The sequence below is a fragment of the Marmota marmota genome, unplaced genomic scaffold (assembly GCF_001458135.2).
Source record: "Marmota marmota marmota unplaced genomic scaffold, marMar, whole genome shotgun sequence".
NCBI lineage: Eukaryota > Metazoa > Chordata > Mammalia > Rodentia > Sciuridae > Marmota > Marmota marmota.
Window position 1 is genome coordinate 26,311,160 of NW_026000005.1, and position 22,640 is coordinate 26,333,799.

General features: G+C 39.9%; 1 long non-coding RNA gene across 1 annotated transcript in view; it reads right to left on the reverse strand.

The window, feature by feature from the left end:
- Positions 1–15,023, reverse strand: part of LOC125618196 — a 21,415-nt gene extending 6,392 nt beyond the window's left edge. The window contains exons 1-2 of the long non-coding RNA XR_007349447.1: positions 14,486–15,023; positions 951–1,100 (exon numbers count right to left, since the gene is read on the reverse strand). This is a non-coding gene — a long non-coding RNA (uncharacterized LOC125618196). The remainder of the gene's footprint in view (positions 1–950; positions 1,101–14,485) is intronic.
- Between the last annotated feature and the right edge of the window lie 7,617 nt (positions 15,024–22,640).

Genomic DNA, 22,640 nt, shown 5'->3' on the forward strand with positions numbered 1-22,640 from the left:
TATATATAGAGAGAGAGAGAGAGAGAGAGAGAGAAGAGAGAGAGAGAAGGAGAAGGAGAAGGAGAAGGAGAAGGAGAAGGAGAAGGAGAAGGAGAAGGAGAAGGAGAAGGAGAAGGAGAAGAAGAAGAGAAAGAAAGAAAGAAAGAAAGAGAGAGAAACATGAGAACTTTAGTGCCACAAATTATTCTGTGCCATGACTGGCATTTATTGAAACTTCCTCTGATGTCTCCAAGGCTAAAAACCAAGTTGAGAACAGGAATTATACATTCCATATTTCAAAGACCCTCCCTGCAGGACAAAGAAGCGGTCATAATTAGTCCTGGGGATTTTATCCCATCATTTTTAGTCTTCTGGCATAACAGAGAGACAGCACTTTAGGGGAATTTATGGAAGTGGTTTTTTCAGTCCCTGTTCCCATTGAAAAGGATATTGAGATAGTGTGCCTGCCTCAACTCCATGCAAAGACCTTCAGCCAAGTAGGAGAGGATCTGATACCACTTGTAACATCTTAGTCCATGATATAATGATCTTAGGGAAGGGGGCAAGAAAGAGTTCTTCAGAGAACCTGGGCTATCCTGCAAGATAGGAAATGTCCCTGGAGAATAAGCAAGCAGAGAAGACATGATTCCCTGGGCCATGTGAATATAACAGGGAAGCCATTGTGAAAAGGTTCTGCATGCATAGCTTGGAGACCCTAGCAAAAGAGAACTTAGTGGGGTATATTGCCAGAGCAAAGAACTAGGAGAGTGTCACAAGAGGTTAGCCAGGACAGACATTATCCAGTGCAGAACAGAGTCCTCTGAGTGTGTGAGTAGTTAATGAGAAGGACTCCAAATTACCCACAAAACACACCCCTGTGACATATAAAACACTGGGTCACCTGCCACACAAAGAACACTGGTGCCCAATTATATGAGTACCAGCCAAGTTAGAAGCTCTGTCACTCTTACCTGGCCTCCATCCTTGTCAGTCTCACTCTGCATGAGTCCAGGAGCAGTCTGCTGAGTGGAGAATGGAGACCATATCTCACTGCCTGTCTATAGCCCTGAGGAATCAGGTCCTGTCAGCAATGGGGAACACATTGGAGAAGGAGTTTCGATCTGATGAAAAATTGGAATTTTATATTAGATTAGGTTGTGCTATCTTATTTAACACTTGAAAATGAGCTTGTTTGTTAACAATAACTTGGAAATTGCCTGAAAAGCTATGAAATCTATCCAGGTTGCCACCAAGGAGGCAGAGAAGGGAAATCTGATCAAGTATAATGAGGAGCAGTTGTGGAAGAAAAATGAAAGTTGTTTCTTGGTTAAGCCCTGCCAAGCCTAACACCTTTTAATAAACCAGCTACAGTTAAAATTATGAAAAAGCCACTAACAAGATGTTGAGTTACACTTAAGGCATATAGTAAGATCACCCACACATCCAAGAGTCCTTTCTAGTCAAATGTAATTTCAACATATCTATAACCAAGTAAAATGAGTTTTTAAGAAGACTGAAAGTGATGTCCAAACAATTTACACATAAGTTATAAAAAAATAAATTTAAGGAATTTTTTAAGAAAAAGCAAACTAATTCATATGAGGCTAAGACCAGGAAGCTGGTGTTACCAGTGAAGCATATTTACTAGATATCTTCAATGTGCTAAGTGGTATTTAGAGGCATGAAAAGAATTAGAAAATATGGTTCCTATTCTTTGAACCAGCTGGATAAAATAAATCCATGCTTTAAAAAAAAAAGACACACTAGGGAAAAGAATAATAGAGAAAGTAAGTATAATCAAGTGCTGTAATAGGGTGAGAGGAGATAGTCCTATACGGAAATGCACAGGCAAGAAGGTGGAAGCACAGTGAAGAGGATTTGTTTAATGACAAAAGGGGAAACAGACCATCCAGAAAGATAGGATTTTGAAAATGCTTTCCTGAGGCAGATTACAAAGCTTGAAGAGAGATGATCCACTATAGTCAATAGAGATTTGCATTATATGGGCATCTGTTGGTAGTCTCATTATGGAAAACTCAAGCACCTAAGTAGCCTTGCTGAGAATTTTACTATGGGAAGGATACCATGGGGAAATAGTTAATAGGTGTTTTTTTTTTTTTTCCTAACTAGAAAAGGAAAATGAGTTGACAATCTTAACCATCAGAATGTTTCACTGAAAGTGGTATTTAGGACTTCTAAACACCTTTCAGTGTTTAATCAATGGAGATAGCCTGGATTTTAATAACTGTGCCTAAATTTACATTAATGAAATAATGAAGACTGAAGGGTAACCCAGTCAGAGAAACTATAGAGAATTTAGTTAGGTGTTTCTTTGAATTCAAATTAGACCAGGACAAAGAATCTTTTGTCCAAAACTCCAGCAGGCTCTTTGCTCTCCACAGTAACACATGGCCTTGGTTTTAAGTGTACCGGTAAGTCAATCCCTTGATCTGAGTTTCTTTGTGAAGCAACTTGGAAATTCTAGGAAGACATTCCAAGTTGCATGGATTTAGCAGTATTAATGATGGTTTTAGTGGTGTAAGTGATGCAACTCTGGGAAGAGAAGCTTTTCTGCCTTACTCCCAGAGGGTAGATCATTACATAATAACCCATCTACCTCCATGTTGCAACTTGTGGATTTGCTGTCCAATAATAATGAGAAGTTGTCCACGTTTTAGATTTACCAAAGCTCCTGAAAGAGTACACTCTGAATACTGGGGAAGGCAGTTCAGGTTAGATTTTTGTCAGTTAGTGCATATTACATTATGCTGACCCAGATATTCCAATTTCAACTGTTTTCCACATGTACTAGAAAATACTGATATCAGCAAGCATGTGGCCTGGCGAGCTGGGAGTATTAACCTGTGGTCCCACCAGGATTTTTCATCATTTTAACATGGCCTTAGCTGTGGTTAGCAAAGTTGCACTATTCTTTCTCTTTGGGTGTGACTCCTCTTAATCCTCCACTTATAACAGAGAGAAGGGAAACCTATACACAGAACAAGGCCTTCTCTGTCTTTTTTTAATCCAGAAACATTCAATTATTAAAATTTTTCTTCGTTTTGTTTTGTTTTGCATTTACAAGAGATAGAGTTGTATTCTGAAACATTGTTCTAAGTCTGATTATTTTCTGAAGAAAATAACCCTATACTTCAGCAAAACCAATTAGTCTTTTCTTTTACCACAATATGTAAGCTGTGGATTATAATGGACCAACAATTCAAACCAAAATTATAACTTCTGATTAAGTAATATGGCCAGTCTATGGAAAATGATGCTGAGTCTCCAGTGTGAGAACCCATTCCTGAACAATGTGGAGCCCAAGATGGTAGCCACTGTTTGTAGAAGTAGTATAATATTTTTTGTCACTTTAACTCTTTAGTAACTAATCCTACAAATCTTGCAGCCAAAGTCCATTCAAGGAAATTAAGAAGGTGTGACAAGAATCAGGAAGTAACAGATAAATTCTGGGGTGCAAAAGACAGCACTGATTGGTTCATTCTACAAATGTTTAGGAGCACGTACCATGTGCCAGCTGCTGAGAAAAGAGCAGTGAATTATACCTGAGTCACACCTTGACTGCTCTTCCAGTGGAGGAATAACTGCTAAGGGAGAATTATTACAGCATTCATCTCACATATCCAGTTTCAGAAATATAAGACTTACCAAACACTTCCATTTTAGGCAGAGAACTGATAATTTGCAGAAGGCATACACACATCTCTGCTTACAAAAATCTCAGAGTAGTCATGATGGTTAAAGGGACAACTATTTCTCAATACAATTTCCCTAAGCAGTCTATGAAAAATGCAAGTGTTAATGTCTGCCTCTAAGAACCTCAAAGGTTCTCTCACAAGCCCCTTTTGATGAGCTCCTCATTTACAGGCTCCAATATTTAAACAAAGTGACCTTGAAATGTGGCCACAAATGAGTAGTCCAAGAAAGAATACCTGATCCAAAATCAGCAATCTATTGGCTTGTCTGACATAAGAGCTCAGTGTTACAGAGGTCCCCTACACTGGATGGTGACTTACTGACCCTGTCAGATCCCCTTGGGGAGTTTAAATTTAAGACACACCATTGAAGAACAGTGAAGGGATCTAACCTTCTTTGCAAGCTAGCAACGTATCTTGTCCCACTTTAATGGAAACTAGTAGAAGACACAAGACACCTGGGTCAGAAACAAAGAACTTACTATAACTTAGCAAGCATCAGCTTCATATTTGCCTCAGTTTTCCTTTTCTCTATCCCTCTATATCTCAAGAGAGGCAATAAAAAAACAGTCATTTCATATAATAGGTTTGCATCCCACCTGAATAAAACTGAACCTAGAAAACCTACAACCTTTATAATGGATTTCTCAAAAACCTGCCCTATCTTTTCCCAAAACAACCTTTATTATACAAATTAGCAAATGTAGATGCCTCTGCTCTGGATGGTAACACTATCATTATCTTCTAAGGCTGTTCACTATGAAAATACCCATGAACAAATAATACAGAACATAAGCTGTCAATGCCTCTGAGCACAAAATGCAAAAGACCCACAGAGAATCATCTTCCAACAATAGCAGAAATAGCAAGTTGTAGAAACTAAGAGACATACATCTAGTGCTAACAAGAAGCAGCAAAAGCCACACAGTAGAAAAAAAGAAAATAGGAATGAAAGCTATTTCATAGCACCAGGAGAGAAAAGCAAGACAGGACATGAATCTTCATGCCAATGGAAGTATATTTCTAAACATGAACTAGAATCATATTCACCCATCAAAATAGCTGGTGCAGGCTTTATAAAGAAGTTCCAAGAAAGTGGGATCATTTTGTTTGAGAGTGGAAACTTCTCCCATTATCCACTAATCCACCCTCTATCACTACAGTCAAGAAGTCAAGCTGGACTCTCTGGCCTATGGGTTTTGTGGGAGCTTGGTATCATACAGAAATGGGCCAAATACTGGAGATGATTCACCTCAGAAAGCAAAGCAACTTGGAAAGCCTCTCCATCACAGTAACCATTTATGTTAAAGAAATCGATTTTGCACTGTTTTCAGCATCCTGCATTTTATCTCTTACTTTGCATCTTAATCCAAACTTTTCCTCTAGACAAGAAATGTTTATTGTTATTTGTCACTAGTAATAATGGTCAGATGATTCTAGATACACTCTTGTTAAAGTCAACACAACAATTATCTGAAAGGAGGATACATAATTATTTTAGACACTAACTTGACCTCTGTTTCCAATTTGTCTAGTTATGGTTAGTACATGGTACCTTATCTCCAAAAAACAAATATCCCAAATTTTTACATTAAGTATACAGTCAAACTAGGCATCTTAAGTTGTTACTACCTCTTATTTATATTGAATTAAACATTTTATTCACTCCTACAACAACAACAATAAAAAAAAAGCATCCTGCTCATTGATAATTAGATGTTTTGCTTTATTTGGATTTCCTCCAACAATCTTCTGTTCATATCCAGCTCTTTAAAATTAATTATCCTCTTGCTGAACAACTGAAAACTGAAGTCTGACCAAAGTACATCTCATCCCACACAGATGTCCTAGTTACTCCACAAAAGGTTAATTAATCATAAGAGGTGCTTTAGAGCAGGAGGCACTGGAAGAAATTCAGACCCAGTTTCTGGCAACATAGAAAAACCACCATCATGCCCCTTGTTATTGAGCTCACACTGAGAGAACTGTTTCAATGGAACAAAAATCCAACTGCACAAAAATAGCTGGTATATATAATATCACGCCTCAGATAATGGAGCATGCCACTTCCCCGTCACTGGTGATACAGAAGCCCAGCCCACCTGTGAGGGAAGGTCAGCACTGTTTTTGCTCACTTAACTGAGGTGCCTAAAACTCCCAAATCACAACAATGGCAGAAGGAGTCTTCATGGTTCTCCTCTCATTGGCTGGGTGCCATTTTATTATATGAGTGAACCTTCCTCTACACACAATCTTCCAAATACACCTGGTACTTTCCCAGCCTGAGGTTTTAGTCATGTTAATCTATCCAGTTCAGGAATAGCCTTGCCTTCTTTCACTGTCTAGCCAAAGCCTATAATTCAGTCAAGAACCAGTTCAAATAATTCATCCTCATAAACTTTCCTCCAGGACATTCAAATTCACAGGAAGTGCATCCTCTTTTGATCCAGGAGCCCTTGTGGTACATTAGAAGGAATACTGTCCAGAGAAACAGAAAATAGATGCAATTTTGGCTCTATTCAATGTGTAACTTTAAGCCAGGTGTTTAAGTCCTATGTCAGCTTTCTGTTCAATAAAATGGGAAAACGACTACTATTTTATGGGTTTTACTGTGGTGATTCAATAGAATTAGGTATATGAGACTGTCTTTTTTTTTTTTGATGCTCAGACTATGTTCCTCTGCTTACTTGATAATTGATCATTCTTGTGTTTCAGTTTTTAAATTTCATTTGTTTTCTTCCCTTTAACAAGAAAATGTAACAGAAACTTACCTTGGTGGTCTTGGGATAGTAATAAGCACCAAAGTAACTGCCCTTAGAACAGAAAGATGGTTCTGTTTTTCCAGAAAAAAAGGGTGTCATAAATGGTGAATTTTTTTTTTTTTTTTTTTTTAGTTCTCGGCGGACACAACATCTTTGTATGTGGTGCTGAGGATCGAACCCGGGCCGCACGCACGCCAGGCAAGCGCGCTACCGCTTGAGCCACATCCCCAGCCCATAAATGGTGAATTTTAAGAATCTATGAGAAGATATTTTCAGATCACAAGAAGGAAACATTTGGGGGGAAAGTGAAGGAAAAGAGATCAAGACTCCAAGACCAAGAACCTAAGTCCATCATGGCCAAGCCTTAGGGACTTATTTGTGGCTCTAGAAGTAGCTATGAATTGAATAGAGAAATGTCCAGACAGTGGGTCTTGCTACCAGATATGGCACTCACAGGAGATGGCTCTCTCCTCACCCAGTCAAGGTTTCCCTCTGCCACCGGTACCCTTCTGTAGACACTAAAAGAAACTGCCGATGGACTTCCAGGCCCCCTGGGAGACAGGAAGAAGAGCTCCCTATCCTGGAGATGGAAAGGAAGCAATGCTTTGGTGACAACCATAAATTTTCCATCATGTCTCATAAACTGTTAGAACATCTTTTCTCCTCAACAGACTCAGAGCTCCTAGAAGCTAAAAGCTAGTTGTATTTTATATTTTTTATATTTCCCTCAGGTTCTGTTTGTTTCCATGGGCTTCACTAGATGAACAACATTTCTCTCCATCTTCCCTCCTTTGTTTATTGTTTAGACAGAGTCTTAATTATATCAAAATGGGTTCTTTTTTAAAAAAAAAATTAATATGTTCTTTTTTAGTTATACATGATAGTAGAATGTATTTTGACATATCAGACATTCATAGAGTATAACTTCCCATTTTTTTAAAATCAGTATCAGGCACAAAGAAGTGCTCGATATTTGCTAAGAAATAATGTCTATTTTTTAAAAATATTTTTAACTTGTCTGTGGATCTTTATTTTATTTATAGGTGGTGCTGAGAATCAAACCCAGTGCCTCACAAATGCTAAGCAAGTGCTCTGCCACTGAGCCACAACCCCAGACCAACTTCTCATTTTTGTGGGTTGTATATGATGTGGAGCTACACTGGTTATATATTCATATAAGAACATAGGAAAGTTATGTCTGATTCATTCTACTATCTTTCCCATTCCATCCTCCCTCTCTTTCCCCCATGTTCCCCTGTCCAATCTTGTGAACCTCCATTCCTTCCTACCTCCCCATTGCAAGTCAGCATCCACATATCAGAGAGAACATTTGGCCTTTGATTTGAGGGTTTGGGCTTATTTCACTTAACATGATTGCCTCCACTTCCATCCATCTATCAAAAAATACTATAATTTTGTTCTTTATGGCTGAGTAATATTCCATTGTGTGTGTGTGTGTGTGTGTGTGTGTATCTCACATTTTTTTATCCATTCATCTGTTGAAGGGCACCTAGGTTAGCTCCATAGCTTAGCTATTGTGAATTGAGCTGCTATAAACATTGATGTGGCCACATCATTAAAGTGGGTTCTATATTAGTGTAGAAGTTTGCAAATGGATGTTTTTTCCTTGTTCAATGGTTTACTCCATTTCTCTTGCAAGTTCCCATTGAAATAGGGAATTAACTTTGGAAGAATAAGTAGAGGCAGGATAGAAGCTAGGATATATGGCTCTAAGTTGAGAACAAGAAATGTAACTTGTCTTTCAAATAAAAAAATCTGCTAGCAAGAGTTGGCAATTCTAGTTCATGGGGGCAGCACAGTGGACAAGCTGCTTCTGGAGAGAGTTAGATCTTCCCAGCCTTCTTGACTACCATGTTTAATTCATTTGATTTGGAAGTCAGTCTTAAACTGACAGATTTTCTTCCTGTCCAAAATGTGAACCTGTAAAACATATTGATGATATAAATAACAATTTGCATTCAAAGCACCTTTACTCCAGGATTCAACCATGATTGTTCCAAGTCTTCAGACATAAAAAGGTACTTGTCAAAATTATCTTCATTTTCAAGATGCCTAAACTGAGTCAGTGAAGTCAGATATCAAGTTCAGCCACACAGAATTGCAATCTGATTCCACCCTTTTCATATATGTAATTATTATAATTATTATCATTGAACAGCATTTCTGATGCTGACACAGCCAACTGTGCAGAACTCAGCCAGCCCCTGAAATGCAGCCAACAGTGAGGGAGACAATGTTTAATACAAAATAATCCTGAGACCATAGCACTCCCACTTTTGAAAGCCTCAATTTTTTTTGAAATCCCAAATTTATTCATAATGGAAATAAATCACAGAACCTAAGGTACAAAATTATTTCCATGGCTGCTCTAATAAACATCAAAAAAGGCCTTGCCAAGTTCTGGCTATTTTTTAAAGAATAACCTTTATCTGTCCTCATGAAAGGCCAATAAGCAGGTATTATCAGGTTCTAAAAAGAACATACTCAATTTCAAGTCTTGTAAAACCCTACCAATGGCACTTACAGTTAGGAGTATTGAAACCCTGAAAAACTTTCTTGCTGCTCTAAATTTATAGTCAATGATATGGATATCTAGAGATAGAAAAACATGGCATCTATCTCACCAACTAGATTGTTAAGCTGCTCAGGGATCCCAACAGCAGCCAGTGCCTTCCTATATGAATTGGTTTGCTTGGTCATAAAATACTACAACCAGATGTCCTCAACAACAGAAACTTATTTTTACCAATGTTCTAGAGGCTGGAAGTCCAAGATCAAAGTGTTGGCAGGTTTGGTTTCTTCTGAGGTATCTTTCCTTGGTTTGTAGATGTCTCACCATGATCTTTCCTCTGTGTGCATGTGTCTGTGTCCTAATCTCCTCTTTTAATAAGGACACCAGTCATGTTGGATTACAGTCCACCCTTATGATCTCATTTTACCCTAACTACCTCTTTAACAGCCAAATACAGTCACATTCTGAGGTACTAGGGTTAGGACTTCAACATATACATTTTGGGGTGGGGGTAACAATTCAGCCCCTAACATTTTACCTCCCAGGTAGATAGATAACTACTATGGTTTGCTCACTGCTTACAGAGAGGTCCCCATGAAGGCGTGTTGCTTGATGACTCCATGTAAATATTTCAGCCAACTCCGAATGGATGGGAAAGTAATGGTGAGCTTGAGAAATCACGGCCCCATCCTTACCCTTCCAGTTGTAACAATAGCTTCCTTCCTGATTCTGTGCCTATCCTGGTGTCATGAACAATTCCAAAGGGAAGCCTGCAGGACTCAGGGAGCATCCCCTGGAGTACTGAGCAGGGATGAGACTCTTGAAAGCAGGGAAGGCAGGCAGGCAAAGGAACAAGAGAAAGGCCCTGCTGGGATAAAGCAGAAAGGCTTCTCCATCATCCATGGTAAAAGGGTTACTTGCTAGGCATTTTCCTCCAAATTGTTTAAAGTTGTGTAATTGGTGTGCTGGTTGACATGGGAGAAACCTGTGCTGAGCTTCTGTCTTTTATCATGCATGTGAATTTAAGCACATTACTAAAAATCTCTCCAATCCTCATCTTCTTCACCTGTAAAATAGATGTATAGCAGCTTTTTGTGAGAATTAAACATGCGAATTGCCTCCAAGTGCACTGCACTAATTGAGCATTCAATTAATGTTAGTCTCTTTCTCTTTCTGACTTCCCTAAAAGTGCAGGCTGGATAGATCACTGCATGAACTTACTTCTCTCTGCCACAGGATATCACAACTTACGAAAATCCACATACACTCTTGATTATACAAAGGTTGGCTTCCCCACATCTCTTGTTGAGATTTATAGCTTTGATCTCTAAGATGGTTGGAATATAAAAAGAACAAATAGTACACGAATATTCCCCCAAACTCTCTCTCTAAGCCGCAGAGAGCACTGAGGAAACCACATGTCTATGCGTGTGAGTGTGGGGGTGTTTCAGAGAGGAATTTTCATTTGCTGCAATCTGGCTACTTGTCCCCACTGTAAGAATTAAATTATTTCCAGAGGTCACAGACAAGTCAAGTCAGCTCTTTTATTTAAAGGAACAAGATACAAGATAAAGCCCCAGACAACTAAGAAAAGAAGAAATTGTTTGAGTGGCTAGGCAATCACTGAAGTTCTTGCCAATGACCCAAGGCAGGACTTCACCGCCTGAATAGTTTTCAAGAAGAAATGCAAAGGACACATCTATTTGTTCCATGATTTATCAGGAAGTCAGCTTGCTAGGTGCTTGCTAAGCCTCTGCATTTGACTATGTGGACCCAGCATTGGGAAGGGTAGGGAGGAAGTGAAAGAGGCATCCTTCAGACTCTGCTTGTTTCTCTGTCTGCATCCTGGCAGGAACCCACCAGGCTTGTTTAAACGCATTACACATTTGTTAGACAAAGGGAGCCAAGCTGCTCCAGATGCCTATGGCACTGCACAGGGTTAAGCAATAATAGGAGAACATTCCTACAATTATCATTTAGTCTATGATAGAAATAAAGGAGCCAGCAAAGTTTGTATAGCATCTCTCCAAAGAAGTCTCATTGGAGATGTAGGAAGATTGAAGGGAAAAAGGAGGGGGGTGGGGGATACAATATACAAAAGAATTTTCACAAATACAAAAAATAAATTAAAACCACGAAGATATCTGCAACTACCTGTAACTGTATATCCTGGGTTGCCTTTTTCATATTCTGCAATTTCACTTTCTTGATCTAAGCTACTTTCTTTGAAATTGGTTTGGTCCAATGCCAATCACGTATGCACACATATACAGTCTTCACATTCGATAAGGCTGAAAAGTCTTTTTTAGCCATAAAATCCAGGTTACTGGTGATCAGACATCTAAATGTAACCTTCTAGGATTTTGCTACTTTTCTCTTTCTGAAAAAAATACCTTTTTGACACACATAGGTCATTCTCTGACAAAAAAAAAAGAAGAAGAAAAAAATACAGCTCAGCAACTGCTTGACGGGAAGAAGCCAAAGCTAACCCATCATAGGATTTGGCAGCAAATACATCCAGACACCCAAATGGGCACACTTATGCAGAAATATGTGTGAGTGCACATGTGTACACATGTGGACACAGTTCTACTCTAGCAGCCTCCACTCCTTCCTGACGGGCTTTGGGAGAAGCAGACTGAACATCTTAAGTATTTTCTGTACTCAGAACAATCCAATTAGATCCATGGTTTCACTCTGAGATATCTTCCAGAAAGGAAGTCCATCTGAAGAGGGGAAGTGGGGAACAATGGCTAGAAATAGATGCTGGGGTTAAATAAACACTTTGCCTTCAACTTAAATCAAAGACAACAACAAACAAAGTTGGAAGGTAGAATGGCTCCCTGTCATAGTCATCACAAGCTGCCGCCTCTCCATGTTAAGTGCTAAGAATAAACCGGAAAAACTCAGCTCTGCACTCACTGGATTTACAGAAAGGTGGCAAATACAGAAAAACCAAAAGGCAATTTCATAAATGGAAATTAAAAACATTGACCTGAAAGGTAGAATAGTGGTTACTAGAGAAGGGGAAGAAAGTGGGGCCAGAGAGAGGGCAAGAGAAGGGTAGTTGGACATGACCAATACCATATGCCTGTACGGAAATATCACATGGAACCCATTAATACATACAATAAATACATCTTAATAAAAAAGATAAAAGAGCCAGGAATGGTGGCAAACTCCTGTAATCCCAGTGACTCAGGTGGCTGAGGCAGGAGGATTGCAAGTTCAAAGCCAGCCTCAGCAACTTAGTTGAGGCCCTCAGCAACCTAGCAATATCCTGTCTCAAAATAAAAATTAAAAATGGCTGGAGATGTGGCTCAGTGGTTTAACACCAATGGGTTCAATCCCTGGTACCCAAAAAAAAAAAAAAATCAATTTCAGGATGGTATGATTATGAGTTATACAAGGCCTTTTGTTATCCAGCCACCCATGCTTAGCAACAATAAAGATTTGGGGAGTCCTTTCTTTTAGCTGGGGAGTGACACAGCAGATGTGCACAATGACCCTTTGGCTACAGGAGACAGAATGAACAAGAGAGAAGTCCAGTTAGTAGCCTGGCCTGGCTTACAGACTTGGCAGTGGCAATGGAGAGAGGTGGATGGATTCAAGAGATAAGAGGAAGCAAAATCCCTCCCTCCCCACCTCCCTTCAATTGTGTGATATGAATGAGGCACTGGGGAGGGAGGGGAAGAGTGAGACGTTCAGCGTAATGTTTTTCATGTAAACATTCTTATTCCATATTTTCTCCCTTAAATTTTGCCATGTCTCTTTCATCTTCACTGAAATTCTTAGTAATTGGAGGAAATCTGGAATCTAACGTTTCTGTTGAACCCACAACAGAAAGATCACACAGTTCTCCCGGCCAATGCAAAGGGTTCCTTTTGAAGCCATGCACAGGACCTGCAGAGACACCATTTCACTCCTGGCACTCGTTCATCTTTCCACTTTCTCAAAGGGAATGAGTGAGCAAATGGCAATCAATGCGCCAATAAAAGTTTTAGGAGATAATTGCAGTGACGGGAAGTGGAGTCGTTACAATAGTCATGCTGGGTTTGTTGTGATGCTACTAATCAGACCAAGTTTTCTGACTCATGTAAATTGCAGGTACCTTTACTCCTGTAGGAATCTCTATTAATAGATAATATCATTATGCTAATAGCTGCTTAAAGTATAATTTAAGAATTTTAAGCGATCTGAGCCAGATATTTTAAAACACTATAATAACCTAACAAATATGAACCAAAAAAATAAATCTTATCACATTTAAGGAAATTATTTTTAAAGAGAGACACCTGCAATTTACCCATTTAAAAAAAAAAAAAGAAAAGCAGTTGTGCTACTTGGGCTGAGTGATTAAATGGTTGCATGTTTTTCAGTTGCTGAATAAAGCAGCTATTTCAGAATTTTCTACTATCTAAGCTCTGGTTTATCATTTATCCATGAATGTTTATGCATAGCCACTGTAATTTTAGAATGTGCACATGAATACCACCATTTGTTCACTCATTCAATATTTGAATTTGTTGAATATGAAGCCTTCCTGGACCACTCCAGTTAGTTTCTGATCCCATATCCATGCTTAGCCATGTTGACAGCTGGCCATGGCCTGCAATGGGGTCATTTGAGGCTTCTGAAAGGCACACTCACCTTTCCTCTATTCTATAACATCAAATGTAAACAGAGAGAAGAAAAGTCTCAGCGCCTACCAAAGGCTTGCTCAATGTTATCTTGGAGATTCAGTTAATTATCTGTCAGATAGTTTAATAGGAAATGGTTTGTCCAATTAACTCTAGCTTCACAGTCCTAACTTAAAATCAAGGCTTCAAGAGGTTCTGTTTGACAGGGAGCTGTGGAAGAGGGTCAAAGAGGGAGTGGAGGAGATAACGGGGTAGCAGGAGAAAAGGGGGGACTTTGTTGGAGGGACAGCAGGAGGAAGCAAAAAGAGCCCTAGGAATGGGAGACCCTGCAAAGCAAAGGGATAAAAGCTACCAAGAACCATGGTATCATGACATCCAGTTCCGCACGTAGAAAATTCCCAAGATAATCAGTGCCCTGACAAAATAAATGCTGCAGAAGAATTTCCTGTCTGAATGGAATCTTTTTCAGCTCCAGCAGGAAGTAGTACCCTGTTATAATATCATCACATTTCTGCCACCTACCTGGCCCTTCAGCCCCTGGAAAGTCATCTTACCCCTGTGGAAGTCTGCAGATATCCCACAGGGCAGTTTTCAAATACCTGAAGCCCCACTCAATCAGAGCAGCACATGGTCATACATATTTAGGGATTTTAATCTTTCCACATAAATCACTCCCTCCAGCTACTTAATCATGTGTGACAACTTGCAGTGACTGCATCTCGTGCTCTGATTTCCCTGAAAGGTCTTGCAAGCTAAGCAGGGTTAAGCTGAGTCAGTAACTCAGATGAAAGGCACAAGAACCACACAGGAAACACACAAAATGAGTCAACACACAGCACATGGGTCCCTGCACCTCACCTCTGAACTCCCGGAAGTGGGGCTCCCCAGTGGGTCTAGAACTCTGCTGTTTCCTGAATGAGGAGGCCAGCTCTCAGGCATTACAGCGTGCCTTTCTCGCCTGTGGAAACTAAGGAGCGAGATGAGGGATCCCGAAGGGCCCTTTCAGCTTTAGTATGCTCTGTGTGCTTGCGCTCCCAATTTCCTTTAGAGGCAGATTGCCCTAATCAGAGTTATATCAGAACCAATCAAGCCAGGAGGGCAGGAGGACTGTGAATCAAACAAGGAAGTATTCTTAGACTTTATCAAGATTCCCAGGTCATTGCTGCTAGCAATAACACAATGTCCCAGCCCTTTATTATTCTGAATTTAACACTACCATAACCCATCCCATGTTTCCTTATCTATTAACTAGGGCCTGTTGGTAGTTATCTCTGCCTCCTCTGATTCTGATCGTGATTTAAAGATCCATGTAATTCCACATATTTACTTGATCTAGTGATACAGGACAAGAGAGAAGAACCAAGTGCCAATTCTTAAATCAGTAAGCTACCTGAGGCATTCTCTTAAGCATTTTTCTCATAGTAACTCATCGTAAATTTCAGGACAACCCCGAAAGGGTTGTGCAGAAGGTCACACAGACAGTAAAAGGCAAACTGGGATTTAAACCCAAGTATTCTGACTCTGGAGCCGCTCTGCTAGTCTTTGGAATTACTGAGGTTTCCACTTCTTAAAGAAAATTGAAAGTGTAGCCAGAGTTTACTAAGAAACGTTTGTTTTTTTTTAAAGGACCATGGTAGATAACAATCTGTGAAATGGGAACAAAAGCCATTGACTCTTCCTGGAGACCTGGAAGAAACAGGAGACAGTTAGGATGATTCAGTGGGGTATAGACCATAAATATTTACTAGCTCTAATCTAGCAGCCCACTTCTCAATGTGGGGGAAGAAAGCTGGTTAAGACCATAGGACACTAGGCAGGGAGTCACATCACTGAACTTAAAATTCACATCAGTGGTTGAAGTAATGATTGATGTAAGCTGGAAGGGGGAGGAGGTGAGGAAAGTTGGCATCAAAACAAAGTACAGCGATCAAGGGCTTTAGTGTCCCACAACCAAGAGTATCTCACTTAATCCTCCTGACCACATTAGGCTTCACAATCATTTTCAATGGAATCTTGGGAAAGTTAAGTAAATTGACCAAGGTCACACAATGAGTAAGTGGCAGCCCTCAATACATGGGCACGTGATCAGGTAGCCTGATCCAGAGGCTGAGCTCCTCGTCTGGACAATGCTACTTTCATGCCTCCATGCAAGAATTGGCAGAGAGAAAAGAGATTCCAGGACCAGGAAGCACCAAAAGTAACTGGGGCTTGGGAGCAAAAAGGAAGAGATTGGTGGACCTAACTGTAGAGTCGGTTTCAAAAAGAAAGACTGCAGTTTTTCTTCCCCTGAGATCAGAGGGAAAAAATAAAAGATGGCACGTACACACAACATTGTCCTAGCAAGAAAGAATTTAGCTTCTGCTAAATAGGCCTCCTTTTCTCAGGTCATCAGAGCACAAGTCATCTGCTAAGGTCTCTCTAATCCTGAAGCAAGTTGGTTGGACTTCAAGCCCAAGGCCTTGGCATGTCTAAAATAGCTGTTGTCCTGGACTCTTCTCTAAGTGAATGCAAGCATTGCTCAGCAGCTCTTGAGACCCTTTCTAAGCATATGTCATTGTTGTAGTAAACCCACGTACCCTGATTTTGTGATTTTCTTCAGCAATGGCTACAAGTACGTGATAGGAACAAAGAAAATGACTGGAGTCCTTTGCTCAGTGCTGGAGACTACCTGTAAACTCATGGATATCCCAGAGTGTTTAAGTTTTCTAGCTGCTTCTTAAATGAAAAAGTTTGGAGGCTGGTAATCCACACAGTGAAAGACCAAGGCACACTAAACATGTGTGTAACCTGGTGGTTAACAGCATGAACACTGACACCAGCTCCCATTGGTGCTTCTTGCTACCTGGGGACTTTGACAAGTTACTTAACCTCTCTGTTCGGGTTTTTTGTTTATTTGTTTTTAATCTGTAAGAATGTATTACTTGGACTTAAATCGTAAGGATGCTGTATAAAGGAAATAAAACATATAGAGCAGTTATCACAGTGTCTGAGACATAATAACTGGTCAAGCAAGGACTTCACAGATGCTTCCAGTTGCTCAATGTCTTCAGTGATGAGCATTCACTATGAGAAACGTGGTATCTCATGCATATACCTGTATGTGCCAAATCATGTCAAAGACTAGAGTCCCCCAGCCATAGCAGTGGCTTTAAATTGTCCAGCTATTAGAGACTAGTTCTTATTTTCAAAATGGTGGTGTAATGGGCTATGAGCTTGCTTCTAGGGACAGTAGCCAACTCTTTCTTATTTAATACCAATAAGACTGACCTTTCCTACTTTCTATGTCAGCCTTTCCCTCATAAAGCAAACCCAGTACACAAGTCTAGCCAGAGAGTCAATATTAAATTAAACCTAGAATTTTAAAACATTTCCCAGGTCTTTCTCAACAATTACAATCATCTTTACGCATAGACTTTGTGCGGGCTCCCAACAATTTGCAGAATAGAAGCAATGTTGTTTATCCTCCTTCCAAATCTCTGTGGCCTATTCAGCATCATTGCCTTTTATATTCTCCCAGGTGTAGGTAATTCTTGTTGCCTGGAATTGAGTTCTTCTTCTGCATAACAAAGATTTTCTTGAAAATCTGATTAGAGTACAAGTGACTTATGCATTTAGATGTATTAAAAACCTGTACCCTTAGTTTCCTAAGAACTTTCCTTTCCTAAAAGAAATGGGTTTTTTTTTTCCTTTTTTCCTGAGCAAAAAAAATAGTAAAATTCAGAAGGCTAGTGACTAAGAACTTCAAGGACATTCCTTTCTCTGAATTCTCAGGATAGTTTGTGTTCTCTTCTAGACCACATCTCTAGCCATCTCAAGTTACTGTCTCCTCCTCTTGCAGGCAGGAACAGTTTGGCTTCTCCTCCAGTACATATCAAGCTCACAGAAATAGAGCAGTGACCCAGTAAAATCTTTTTGGTTAACTGATTGACTAAAAATACTTTTTGATTAATTGATCCATGTAGTTCAGGGGACCAGGCAGTAACTAAATAATGAAGGGAGCAGAGTATCAGACATTATAGAGTAGCAGGAACTGCTGTTATATGAAAGATGCATGGCCCATCTAAAGAGGTAACTGGAACTTGGCTCCAACTCACTCTTGCTATGAGACCATGTAAGCTCTGTGTTGTTAGATGTTTCAATTTTTAAATAGAATATAGATTTGTTTTATTGTGAAATATTTCAGCTTTTAAGTTTTAAGTCAATGCAGACCTAATATAATATATCAGGTTCAGCCCACGACCAACAGCTCACAATATTTTAGAAGAAACTTCCTGAACAAATGAGACGAGTAATTCAAACTCTCTTTTATCTGTCTTTTATACCAGACCCATGGTCTCAATTCATTTTGTGCTGTTATAACAGAATGTCTGACACTGGGCAATTTATAATGAAGAGGGAGGAGAGATGGGAGAGTGGGATGAAATTGAACAAATTATGCTTTGTGCATGTATGAATATATCACAATGGATTCCACTTTTATGTATAACAACAATGCACCAATTTAAAAAAATAATAATAAGTGAAAAAAAAAAAGATATTTGTTGGCTCACAGTGCCAGAAGCTGGGAAGTCCAGTATCAAGGTGCCAACATCTGCATGAGAACATGCAGAAGGCATCATAATTCAGAAGGGATCATAATTCAGAAGGGGCAAAAGAGCGAGAGAAAGCAAGAGGGAAAAGCAGCTCCTGAGATAATGGCATTAGTCTACTCATGAGAGTAGAGCTCTATGACCTAAACATCTCTTAAAGGTCTCACTTCCCAGTACTATCACAATGGCATTTAAATTTCCAACCTAAGTTTGGGAGGAGACATATATTCAAAACATCGCAACCACCTTCACATAGATCTGTAACCTTAGCCTGCAATCCTGTTGTCTATTAACAACCACAGTTAGGCTGACTCTCATAGGGATACTCATCCTGGGTCTCTGTGAGAGTTAAATGGCACACACCAGAGTCACACAACCCACTAAGCCCTTTTAGTACAGAACTGAAATGACGGTAATTGGTAGAAACACTGTCCAGGTTAAATGTTGTGACAAACCTCTTTTTAAAGGTCCAGATGATTTCATGATTCTATTGTAGCCTCAGCAAAGCTAACTAAAGAAATAACATGGATAATCAAGTGTCATGCTTCAGATGTCAGCTGAATGTCTGCCATGGGAGAGGCAAGAAGGGTCAGAAGGAATATCCTATTTTCCCCATGCCCATCAGCTCGAAATTAATTGGTACATGGTGAAGATTCTCACTTCCTTATGAAGCATTAAAACATGCCCTGGTAAAGCAGAGACTCTTTAACCCAATAATAGATTTGCATTCTTATCAGTGCTTGTAAATTTTTCTTTGGCATAAAACTGTTTTCCTTCACCCCCTTAAAGCCTGTTTAAGTCTCAGTACATTTTCTAAAACAAAATCCTACTAAAATTCCCTAAAGACAGAGCCTATGTCCTATCAACCTTTCTATTCCCAGCACCTGGTACAATACCATCATAGAACAGAGACTCAACAAATATTTGTTTAATGAATTCATTAAGATGGAATGATTGAACTCAATCTACACCTTAAATGGTTTTACTTTATGCTAATGCTGGGGGAAGGGTATCAAAAAGAAGGGAGGACAAAGATCAACATCTTTAAATGCAACAAGCAGTGCTTTTCTTTCTTTCTTTCTTCTTCTTCTTTTTTTTTTTTTAAAGATACTTTAGAGAATTGCATGGTAATTTATCTAATCTACCCTGTCAGAAAGAATCTGAAGACACAATCCCTGCCTCGCTACTATGTCTTAGCGTGTGCTGATTTGAGGTGGCTCTAGAAGTGGAGCTAAACAATTAATTGCACTATTAAATAAACACTTTACATTCCCTTGAAAACCTTTAACAAGAGCCTCCGTGTCAGAGAAAAAAATGCTGAGGCATCAGACCCATGAAAGAGACATTAAATTTCTTTCTGCCTGCAGCCCTGTGGCAGCAGTGTCTGCTCCTCACCCCTGCAAAGTTCACAGTCTTCAACATGACACTGAGCTTGACAGAGAAATTGCAGGTACTTGAGTATGTATCTGCATTGCAACAGATGTCAGCATCACGTTTAGAGGGAAATTGAATTACAGATGGAAGGAGCTTGGGAGCTGAGAGCATCTGTTAGACGAATCTGGATTTGAGAGAATACATTTGAAAAATAAGTCTCCTCAACTTCCGAACGAACTAAAATTGTGCCTGATTCTCACTGCCATCCCCCTCCCTGGCATGCGCCCCACCCTCCCCCACTTTTCTCTCTCTCTGCCTTTTAGAAGGAGCCATAGATGGAAGTTTCTCCACACATCAAGGTGAAGAAGAAAAGTGGAAAACATTTCAGGAACAATCTGTCCTCTATATTAGTTATGAAATATCAATTAAAATGTTAGAATATTCTAAGATTCTTTTCAAATAATCCTAATACCTGTGCCTAATAAAAAATGACATGTTGTCTGGATGAGCTACCATGTTTGGTCAGCATAAAACACCTAGAACCTACATGTGACCTTTTCCATTGTCATTGTTCATTTTATTTTAACTAATGTGACATGGGACCATTCAATCCAGGGAGTTATCATTTCATTCAGCAAAGATGTCACACTCAGAGCCAAAAAATCTCAGAGGATATGTTGTGGCTCTAAATAAAATCATTCCTGATAAATATGATCCTTAAACTACACACAGGATGTGGCTCACTCCTTCCCCATCATATTCTAACAATGGCTCCACTCACACCTGACAGAACCAGTTACAATGATGTAGACTGCAAACTGCCACAGAAATGATGGAAAGCACACAGTCTATACAGGTCCACACACCAGCTGCCAGGCTCACACCCTTCAGTTATCTGCAGTCTAATCTCCAATTGTGCAAAACAGACGATTTAAAGATTTGAATCAGTGGGATAGTGATCATCCCTCTCAGTATCACTCTGGAGACCAGCTCAAGCCTGGACCAGGACAACTGTGACTAAGTGCTCTTAAACTACGATCAGACTTTAGTTCAGCCTGCCTAGGCTCCACCACTGTCACCATGAGCTTCAATTAATTGGCCTCTCAATGGCCTCCAAACACTAGTTGAAATCCAAGAGTCCTCCCGCTGTTCAGTAGAGTTCCCATTCCAACTGATGCCCATTCTAATTTTCTACTGACCCAAAGTGGGTGAAGGCAGGTGGGAGAAAAGTGAAATGCTTTACCCCAAACAGAAAGCAAGGGATAAATTCTTCCCCAAGGCACAGGATGGCTGCAAGATGAGGGGTGGCTGTTTAAATATGGGGCTGTGCAAAGATCTTTTTAAATGATCTCATGGAGATCACTGGAAGCAAGAGTAGGATCGATTAGCTATAAAAATAAAATTTGTGCCTCCCTTTACATGACTTTTGAAGAGCCTTCGCCATCACTCTCTGCCCCTTGCACAGTGACTCTCCACTTGGGAGGGGAAGCTCCCTATGTGAAGGGGCCAGGACTAAGGATTCCTGGAGGGGGTGGGGAGGGGTGTCTAATGACACTTTCCCACCACTTCACTGTAATCATGATGAATGCAACCATTTGGGCACATCTGGATAAAGTCAGGAGTGTGAGGCAGCCACATCTGGAGTCTGGTGTTATTTCATCTCTAATTTAATAGCTGACTTCCCAGTTCTGAAGCTGACAAAGGACTTGAGAGTAGAAAAATGAAAGGATGATCACAAAACTTTGTTGGCTTCCAAGCACTCCCTCTTGCCTAGGGGAAATTTATATCCTATTCCATTGAAGACACTGCTCGAGTGACAGTCATAACTCAATAAGAGTGCTCACAAGATTTTCCAGAGATTGACATTCTTACTGATGGTGTGGGTCAAACCAGTACTGTGGAAATTCTCCCTTTATGCCATCAGTTCAAGGTTATCAATTCACTGAGGGGGAAAAAATACTCATTGCCATTGTCAAATTTCCCAATCCATTTTTATTTCCTTTGTTTTCGTTAATGTTATTGATTCTTTCACATCTTTACACCATCTTAAAAATCACTTAAATTTTATTTCATTTGTTTTAAAAAGTCATTCTTGATTAAGACATCCTAAAGGGGTCCATTTTTCTTACAGTGGCTTCCATTTAAAACATTATTTCGAGTGTCTATTTTGAGTATCATTACCTATTAGCAGGTCTTTATCTTTTTCACATACAAGCCCCTCATTTTAGGCACCTTGTTCTCAGGGCTTACAACTCAGGTTAATAATATTTGCAAAAAGATTGACCAAAGAAATTGACAGTTAGGTTCAAAGTTCTCTTCATTTATCTTTGAAATAGAATTCTTTGTATGAATCTATTAAATTATCAAACTTTGGAAAACAAGGTAAATGTATGAACTGCTCCCTGTAAAATAACTTTAAATAGGTGGACACCCCAGGCTTCCAAGGATGATGCCAAGGGCAATTATTTGACCACAAAAGTGGCAGAAAAATAAAAGGCATTATCTGACAACCTGAGCCTCCTAAGGCATTGAATTGCCCCCTTGGAAACACCTAGTGAGTTCCTACTATGTGCAAAGCAAGAAGCAAGGTCCCAAAGGCCTAAAAGAAGGACTTGGAAGCAATCCCTGCACTCACAGTCACTCACCATCCAGGAGAAGAGGCAGACCCACAGATACGGAGTAAGAGAGAGGACTCAGGCCAGAAGGGATTGGGAGGCTAAGAGTGTGCCCTGCTCTGAATAATCAGAATCCAAAGCAGAATAGGGTATCCAGTTGCAATTGCTCCAAATCCCACCCCCAGAACCCACAGCTAGGGGAGTCTCCTACTCAGGTCTGCAGCTAGGAAAGGTGACCTTATGGTCAGGGACCATCCATCACAATTTACTACATTACTTATATACGAAGAAACGCAGGCCACCTCTGCAAACTACAAAAAGGGTTGGTGAGCCCTGAAAAGCACTTATTAGTCCCGGTCTGGTCTGTGAAAAGTCAGAGAGCCATGAAGCCATTTGCTACCTTGTGAAAGTGGGTGGGCGGGCGGGTGGCATAGG